The sequence below is a fragment of the Candoia aspera genome, chromosome 3 (genome assembly GCF_035149785.1).
Source record: "Candoia aspera isolate rCanAsp1 chromosome 3, rCanAsp1.hap2, whole genome shotgun sequence".
In the NCBI taxonomy this organism is placed as follows: Eukaryota; Metazoa; Chordata; class Lepidosauria; order Squamata; family Boidae; genus Candoia; species Candoia aspera.
In genome coordinates this window covers 44,066,085-44,075,828 of record NC_086155.1, presented here as the reverse complement: position 1 = coordinate 44,075,828, position 9,744 = coordinate 44,066,085, and the positions used below count along the sequence as shown (strand labels likewise).

Genomic DNA, 9,744 nt, shown 5'->3' with positions numbered 1-9,744 from the left:
AAAGAAAAAGAAATATACTGTAGAAAAAAGTGACTTCCAAATTTCATCATAAGAAATATAAACAAATTTGACACTTCACCCTCTCTACAAACAATTATCTCTTCATCCCATATTCCATCCCTTATCTATAGACAAATGTATAGACAAATAAAGCATCATCTTTTCAGTTCTGGTGTCAGCAGAAAGTCCATAAAGGGTTGCCAGAGGTAACAACTTATCTTGTTTTAACCTTGATCAAATAAACCAACTTTATATTCCTTCCTTTTACTTCTAAGAGTCTTAATCTTTAGTTTATTCAAATATTGTCATAGGATTTGATTTCTCTTCATTTCTTCTTTGTCCCATCGCACAGAGTTCTTCAAGGCTTTAACAAGTCTGTTTTGTAAATCCAACAGGGAAAAAAAATGTATAGGTTACTCTCTTGGTTTATCATTTGTATTTCCTTTTTGAATTTTGAAACATCAGCCAATTTCTTTTGTAGGTCCAGTGAAACATCCTTTTCCAAGTCATTCTCTTAGCCTGTCAGTTGTAAATCTACTTTGACATCATCTCTATCTTTGTCTTGTGAAATAAAATTGGTTCTACATCTGTCATTTCTTCAAGACTGTAACATCTTTTGGACATAATCTATCCATAGAAGCAGATGTCATTACTGAGATTGTTGATATTGTGGCTAATTTCTGACTCCATTCTTCAAAAGGCTCCTTCAGTATTTTCACTGTTATAATGTTTTACTTTTTATAGGCTTGTATTTTTTTCCTCTACCTAAAATCTTTAGTCCCCTCTAGTGTCCAGTTTTTAAATCATGAAATTACTTATCTCAGTTCTGTCTTCCAAAAACCAAAACAAATCTATTTCCCATCAGAAGCTGTTTGTTCGTTATAATTAATTCCAAAATCTTACCGTAAAAGTTTCAATACTCCAATTTTATCTGGAACCTTAGTCCATTTATTACTTTCTAAGATCAAAATCTTATTTAGCTTTTTGCTGTTTATTTCCAATTCTTTAAGTTCTTAAGCTTATAATTAATTTTTCTTTTGTTCAGAGTTGAAGATAAACTCACCCACTGAAGACTTTTCAAACTTGTCATTCCGAAAGTCTCTAATAGCTTTGAGATGGTTAATAGGCAATTTCTGAAAATGATTAGAAAGTGAGGTTTGCAAACTTAGTGTCCTTTAAAAGGCTCTGCCACAGTTGTGAGCAAGATGGCTCACCCTTTTGTCTCCTAGCACTCAAACCCATGGAAAACCATTGTCCTGTGGTCTCCTTGTGAGGAGCAGCTGTCTGGAATACATGTGGGCAATTTCCTGTCCTCTTATCATCAGGAGAGGCTCCAAGGAACCAATCTACTCACCATCTTTGCCACGGTCTTCAGCTTTGTCACACTACCTCCCCCAGAAGTAGTCTCTCTCTCTCTCCCCCCTCCCCACCCCGCTCCCTCCCTCCCAGAGTCATTTGGAGTTGGGTGGCCTAGAAATGTAATAGATAAATAAACAAACAAATACATTTCAGGCTTGTTGGTCATTTCAATCAATGACTTACATTATAGTTACAGTAGAAGAATTAAAGCAAACAATACAAAATACCAGCAATTCTCGCATCTCATAGCACCATTATCATAGAAAATGGCAAGTTGCTTTTGTCTTCTGGAATCATCCACCCACTCATGAACTGATATAACCGTGATTAGGACAGAAATTATATTGCTTCATCATTGGTTGGGTGATATGCTATATGTCAGTGATGAGGCAATGACCATATTGCTTTATTTAGAAATGAAATTTATTTGAAAGATCACCATTCCAAATCATAGCCATTACTATCAAAATCAATTTAGCACAAAGTCTGAAGACCAATAATGATGTTGGGTTGTGGTGAATGTGTTTCTTTTGCTATGAGAAAATTTGGGGTCTTTTGTCTGATAAATTCTCCCGATTTTTTAAATTTTCAAGTTATAAAGTGGTAAGATGTAAGTCTTATAAAATCAAACACCTATTCTTTTTAAGCATGCAAGTTGTTGTTGTTCAATGTACCATCACTCCTCATCTGGCTTGGACCTTAAATGGCTCTCCAGATGCCTCTCAAACAGGGCCTCATCCAAAATTGCTTGACAATCTCTTCTTTATATGTAAAGGCTTATCTTGAATGAGTGAAGATTCATCACAGAATGCAGGACTCATTTCTAGAGATTCCCTGTTTTATGAGACAGAGCTTATACAGCCTGGGGAACCATTTTCATGGGCCTGTGTTGGCTATCAAATTCCCTTGATGGAACATTCATGATCTGGTACAAGAGTGGAAGGCAGCACTGGGGAGATTTGCAGGTACCTGCTAGGTGAGGCAAATATACAAACAAGCAACACTTAAGCCTTTCATCACCTTCAAACCTTCATCACCTTCAAACCAACAAAGCCAGGAAAACAAAGCATTCTGCTTATGCCATCTGTACTCCCAGCTATTCTGAGTTCACTGGCTTTGTTGATGCAATTTATAATTATAAATGAAGTGAAATAAGTGATGCAAGTGAAATATTAATTTAATTCTTATGGTACAATGCATATAAGTAATAGATGATGTAACTAAATTCATGGATATAGCCAAACGGTGATGTGATTAACATATAGCACTAAATAAAAGGAGATTGATTCTGTTTTGGCTCAGTGTGTTGTGTGAACACAACCATTGTGCTTTATTGAATAGACAATAATTAAAAAGGCATAACTTAGAAAAAGTGTGAACCAAGTCAATGGCTGAATCAAATGTAAGAATATTTTGAATGTATCCAACTTAAATTCCCCACAGAACCCACAGGAAAATACAGGAAACCTCAGTACCATCTATATGTGTAACTTTACATCTAGTGCAGTGATAAGTGTGTAATTACAGCCCATCCATATAGGTGGGCCAGCTAGGCAATAGTCTAAAGTAGAGGCCAGCAAACTACGCCCCATGGGCCAAATCTGGCCTGCCATCTGTTTTTGTATGGCCCATAAGTAGATGGGTGGGAGATGAGGTGGGGGCAGGGCTTCCTGGTTGGCAGTGGCAGCCTATCAGCAGCCACCTTGCTGGTGGGTCTGTGCCGTCCAATGGTTGCCGTGCTCCTTGGCCTCCACTCCTGACAGCTGTACTGTGTTGGTAGGGAGGGGTGGAATTTGGCCCTGTAGGGAAAAAGTTTACCAACTCTGATTTAAGGTGCCAAGTTAAGTAAAACACTAAAAATTGAGAAAAGGGGGAAAGATGTTTTAAAATATGCTTTAAAACATTACATGGAAAATTGGGGCATTTTCCCCCCAGTTTACCAAAAACCTCAGCCTAGATCTGCTGCTATGGTCTGGGGTTGAGGGTTCCAATTGCATGATTTACCTAGGGGGCCAGTTGCCAGCAGTTAGTCTAGGCCACCACTACTAGTGTGGCCCTGGCCACCAAATGTTGCCAAATCCTGTGCCAGAAACTTAAAATACCATAAATTGAGGCTTCCCAGACTACTCCTTTTATAGGACATGAGGGCAGAAACCCTCATGTCCTATGTCCAGAAGCAGCTTTACATTTGCAGAGCTTCTTTAAGGTGTTAAAAGATCAATGGTTTGAATGGAAGATAGTCCAATCAATGGCTTACGGACAGCTTTGGACAAACTGTGAGCTTTTACTCTAAGGTCTCCATTTGTCAGCTAGTGATATTAATTACTTCTGATGACTGCAATGCTGAGAACTGGACTTTGTGTTAGAGAAGAAACCTGTCATAGTAGTGACTGAGTCACTCTAAAGAGCAAATGAGGTTGTTCGGGTCACTCAGCAGAATGCCTTTTCCTTACAAGCACCCTTGGCTGATTTATGCAGACATATACATTGTTCAAAGCTAATCCATGTTAATAGCACTAACATGGAATAATGTCTAACTCAGAGTAAACTTCTCTGACCTTTCAGTCTTAAGGCACAACTTTAGCAGGTCACACTTCAGCTGTCTAGTTCTTGCCAGTTTAATTCTGTTCATCAAAGGTGATTGCTGTCAAAAATATAATTAGTTCATGAGAACATGGCTGGAAGAAGCAACCACATGCACATTAAGCAACGTAATACATAATAAAAACAAGAAGAGGGAGGGAGAGAGAAACAAATAATTAAAATTTGAGAACAGGTACAAAAACATAAAGGCTAGAATATATGTTAACTAGTATTATTTTGAGTTTGGAATTGATTTTGTTAGATTTATAAAAGAAGTAAAAGCCACCTTTTAGTGTTTGCATGGCAGTGAAAATATATCAAATTAAAATCCTCTGTTAAAGCATAGATAGCCTTCCCCAACATGGTACCCATCATGTGATTGACTAAATCACCCTTCTCTAGCTGGGGATGAGGGGAACCATTGCTGACCTCATTGCTAAAATTTGGGCAAGGTTTTGCTAAGTATTATCAAAACTGAAATACTAAAACTGATATTCCCTTGAGTCACTGCAGGTCTTGGCCTACAAAGAGGCCAAGGTATTGCCAAAGGCAAAGGATTCTAAATATAGAAACCCAAATTGAACATAGTAGAAGTCACATTAAAGATGATTAAGCAATCAGCTGAATAGTCTTAAACCTACTAGGTATCTTGATCAGCTTAACACAATTCAATATATTACTGTACTTTAACATCTTATCACAGCAGTCTTAGAAAGGAGATTCAGGAAAATTCCTTATGCTAATAGAATCTGTCCTTGTGGAGCTGAAAAAGTTGGATTGCTGGGTCATTCCCTGCTACTGCTATTTCTATGGAGATTCCTGTGATAGGTTGATAATGCCCTTATTAAATCTTTGCCTGGGTTACCAGATGAATGTTCTATTTAATAGCTTTTGTTTCACCAGGACTCAAAATTACCATTTAATCAATTAATCAATCAATTTGTTTTGTGTACTGTACTGTACTCTCCAGCTTACCTTCTTAAAATGGGAAACTCATAGTAACTTTTCCCATGAAGAATGCATCATATGGGTTGGTTCTACTTGGAGGAAACAGACTAGGAGATACCTAGGAGCCAAATCATGGGGCTTTTTAAGTTAAAACCACTTGGAACTGCACTTGGAAACTTATTGGAAGCTAATGCAGGGCCTGTAGCACAAGTGTTACATGACTAAAATGGCTGTCATTTGCCATCAAAAAGTTGCTGACCAACTCTACTTTCTATATGATCTTCAAAGGCAGCCCCATGCACAATGTGTTGGAGCTGTCTACTCATATGACAATAAGCATGAATCTCAGCCTAAATTTGTTATCTTCACATCCCAGTTTTCCTTTTGTGTTCTATCTTTTAGTTTCCAAACGTGCAAGCAAGCATGGTCTTGTTTATATTGATCCTCCCTAAGCATCTCTAGAAGCTGCACTTTCAGCAGTAGGATAAAAAAAGCTTTGAATAAAGAAGCATTAATCTGTTGATAATGAAGAAACTTGATTCGATTTCTGCTGCTTATTCCTTGCTTGTCTTTTGAAAGCTTAACGCTGAAAGCAGAATGCCTCTTATTTTTGCAGATTGGATTCTTAGAAGTTTAGATATTGATTTATTTAAATGTTCTATCCAACTTGTGTTTCAATGCTCACCTGAACACTGAATCAGAGCTCAAAGCATAGTACAGGTAGTCCTCATTTAGCAACTGCCACGTTTAATAACTGTTCAGTTACGACTGTGATGAAAAAGTAACTTTGCAACCAATCCTTGCATTTATGACCTTCGCAGGTCTATAAAGCCAAAGAAAGCTGAAGTAAGATTATAAGCACAGTTGTGGTTTCACTTAACAACTGCTTCACTTAATAATCAAATTGTCAGTCCCAGTTGTGTCACTGAACAAAGATTACCTTGATTTAGGTTTCTGTTACTTTCACTGCACTTCAGTGCCAAGCAAATGAGCCAAATGTGGAAGTGGGAAGAGACATAATGATTCTTATCGACTTCTGGGAATTTGTTTGGTTTCAGTAATAGCCAAAGGGGTATTAGAAATTAGTTTTCCGTAACAGATAAAATAATTTTGTCCGAGACAGAAAATAGGAATGGAGACACAAGAATAATTTTTGGTATCATACAAATTATACAAGGATTTTTTTTAATGTTACAAATTGTCAATCCATCCTCTTTAAAATGGAAAGAGCAGTAATTTATTTGAGCCAAAACTGCAGTAGTAGGCAACTTGTGCCCATAAGTAGTTCTCAGCCTTTCATCCAAATCCAGAGAAAGGTATTTTGAAGTTAGCCATCTCTTCTCACAACCAGACAAAGAGGTGGAAAGCTAGAACATTTGCAGGTAGTCTGTTCATGCCATCCATGCACTTTTGCTGGGGGTATAACTCTGTTAGTGAAAGAGACAAAAAGGGTAATGCTGGGATGAATATCTGGAATTTGATAAAGCAATCCTTCCATGCCAGTGCCCTCTAGATGAACTGGACTTCAACTTCCACAATTCCTAGTCAGCATGCTCATTGCCTTCCTCCCGGTCTGCCTTTCCAAGTATAAGAGTATACTCTGGAAAGGCACTGATGATGTTACCTAGTTGGGTAATGCAACATCTGCAAGCAAACAACCAAGCTCAGAGAGCACCAAGGACTCCATGGTTCTACCCTGAGAGCTACAGAAATCCTCTTCTAGTTAACACTAGAGATAATAGTTAACACCCGTAAATGGTATTGTCATGAGATCATTCTGGATTTTCTGACATGCAACAGTTCTTTCCTTCCAAGTTTGGCTATAATAATTTATGTGTTTTAATTTTGATTGTAAACCACCCAGAGTCCCCTTTTCAGGGGAGATGGGCAGTGATGGAAATTTGAAATATAAATGAATGAATGAATGAATGAATGAAGTATTGTTGATGTGTAACACCCAGGACCAGCCTTGTCATTGGAGAGAGTGAGGCCATTAAGCCAGGCAGCAGACGCTAGGGAGCTGTAGCAAGTATTACAGGAAAGAGCAATGTACTGTGTGCCCTATCCTATAACTTCTAAACTAGTTTGCTGCTTTTGAATGAGGCTGCTGCTGATGTTCCATCGTCAGAAATCTAGTTGGTTGGTGCACTTCGAATGGAAGACAGCAGCTTGGTTGATGAGAGGGGACAATGAAAGAACCTAACTGCTGCCGCCAATGTGGCTTATCTCTTTAGTTGGACATTATAATTTGATTAGTAGTTTGACAGACATCCTTCAGAGGCGACTGTATTTATTTATGTATTTGTGATGTGTCCTAAGAGCTTAAAAGGGCAGATGTAAATAAATTAATGAATCTGCCAACTTTTTCATTGTGCAGTGTCTGCCTTCTGACACCTGTAATTGTTTGTCTCCTCCCCACCTCTCTATATAAAGGGATCACAGACAGAATGCATACTAATGTTACCATGATATTGAAGAATGAATTGTTATTTGAAATGGTATCTTGCAAACAGTAGCAGCATTGCAGGATCAGAGGATTAGATCCAAGCAAGAGAATGTCACTGCTCTTATCCATTAGTATCTCGATAAAGATTAACTATCCTCCTCCTGACCCCACTGCTTATATTTGAAATAACAGGAATTGTTCAATTTCCTGAGTTTTAACAAAACTTTAATATTTAAAATATTCTTTTCGTTAAAAAGGTAAGGAAGATAAGGAAGAAAGAGGTTGCTATGACAATCTTCAACACTGGGCTCTCTATATTCTGCAGTTCTGTACTAAACTGAAACTTGATAAGTTTCTGAGAGACAAGAATAAGGAAGTCCAGCTGGACCCTTGGATGGATCTGCAGGGCAGTTCTTAAGTTCTTAGGCTGCTATAACTCTAAGCCCAAAATAGTTTCTCTGCCTTATAACCGCAGAAATAAGGGAATGGTTTGTATGTGTTTTCTATCCTCTTGCCCAGATTCGCCTTCTTGTTCTTTATTTTTACTTGTACTTTATTGGTCTTGGGTTTTTTTTATTCATATTTTATTTTCTCTGTTATATTGCGAATTGCCCAGAGTTGTTCTGGAGTTGGGCAGCATCTAACTTAACTTTTAACGTAACGTAACGTAACTTAACTAACTTAACTAAACTTAACTTGTAAGTGTGAGCTATACTTGGCAAAATCCAGGAGCCAGAAGGACAGGTTTCCCAGTGACAAGTGAATGAGATAGCATCATAATGGCTCCAATTCCACCTAATTACTTGTAGGTTTACAACAATTATGAGGCTCAGGCTCATAATATGTTCTAGAAAACAGCGTTCTTCCACTGTTTTATAAGTCAGGTTTGCATTTATTAATAATGCTTAGAAGATCATTATTTCTTGAAATAATTGACAAAATATCTATTCAGATCAACTTTGGCTGCCCATAAATAGATTATGCTGGATTTAGATATCTTGCAAAGAAAGATTTATCTTGTTATTAATAACAAATAGATCTTTAAAGTATAACATTGCCCTCTGGTGGAAGAAGCTCATTCTACTGAATTAATATTTACCTAATGAGCAAATTTTCTTGTAGAATGTGCATACCATTAAGCCACCTATTACCACCTGAAACTGCCCAGTTGTTAAAAATTCCACCAGAGGATCTGCAACCTCATTTTCAGCAATACAACCTAGCCATTCTGAATGATTATAAATAAAATATTCAAAAACCATAGTAGGCGGGTAATTTATCCAGACCAGTTAAAATAATACAAAAATTCTGCAGTGCAAATGCAAATACTGGAATAGAAATGTATTTAAATAGGATGTCGAAGATTCTCAGTCATCCAGGTGGAATTGTCTGTAGGTTGAGTCATGGCAACTGGATTTCTTTCTTTTTGGTTGAAACATTTCACTGCTTGTCCAAGCAGCTTCTTCAGTCTTAAATAGGATTCACTTCCTGGTGAAAATGGCCTTTCAATCAATGTACAGATATGGAAAATTCAGTCAGCAATATTAACACTGTGATAGCATACCAATTTTTTTCCTTGCTTATTACCTTTTCAACTAAGATGTAGTCTTCATGTGTAGCAGCAGATGGTGTTATAGTGTTGGTTTCCAAATTAGGGTGTAAGAAGGGAAGAAGAAGAAGGGAGCCTGAGACAAATATGAAAATGGTAGATTTAACATTTAATATTCATTATTTTTGAAATAAAGCTGGCTCACTGTCAGGGTAATTCATGCATCATCATCATCATCAACATAAAAAAAGTAGGCAAAATTGGGTGTATATTCACACTGAAATATGTCAATTTATATGTATATGTATATGTATATCAATATCTTTATGTTGATATTTATAAGAGGTTAAATTATTTATTATTATTTTATTATTATTATGGTTTTAAATTTAGTGGCCACCCAGCTCCAGTGAACTCTGAGCAGCGTACAAAACTACAAAACATGTTGCTAATACAGTCTGGTAATAGTAGGCAGAATTGTGACCAGGCAACCTGTGTGCAAGCTCAGTTGGTTGCCCAGGTGCTCACTCTTGATGGGCAACTTCCTAAGCTGGGCCTAGCCTGGATCACTCATCAACAGAAGATTGTTTTTGAAACTTTCAGCCAGAGGACATCTTCAAATAGACAACAGTCCTCGGTAAAGAACATGTGACCATCCTATTCATTTGTCCTGTTCAGACTATGAGACAGCCAGGCAGAGTTACTAATAAAATTCTTTATTGAATAAACTATTTACAATAGCAAGTTCTTGCAATAGATTAGGGCATGTAATTCAGTCAAGTCCACCCAGGTGGCAAAGGACACCCAGGCAACACTGCAGAGTCAGACTGTGGCAAGGCAGCAAGGCAGAACCCGCCCA

General features: G+C 37.5%; 1 protein-coding gene across 1 annotated transcript in view; it reads right to left on the bottom strand.

The window, feature by feature from the left end:
* Positions 1-6,113: 6,113 nt before the first annotated feature.
* FAM72A (family with sequence similarity 72 member A) overlaps positions 6,114-9,744 on the bottom strand; it is a 31,391-nt gene continuing 27,760 nt past the window's right edge. The window contains exons 5-6 of the transcript XR_010067708.1: positions 8,901-9,021; positions 6,114-6,317 (exon numbers count right to left, since the gene is read on the bottom strand). The gene's annotated coding sequence lies outside the window, so the exon portion shown is untranslated. The remainder of the gene's footprint in view (positions 6,318-8,900; positions 9,022-9,744) is intronic.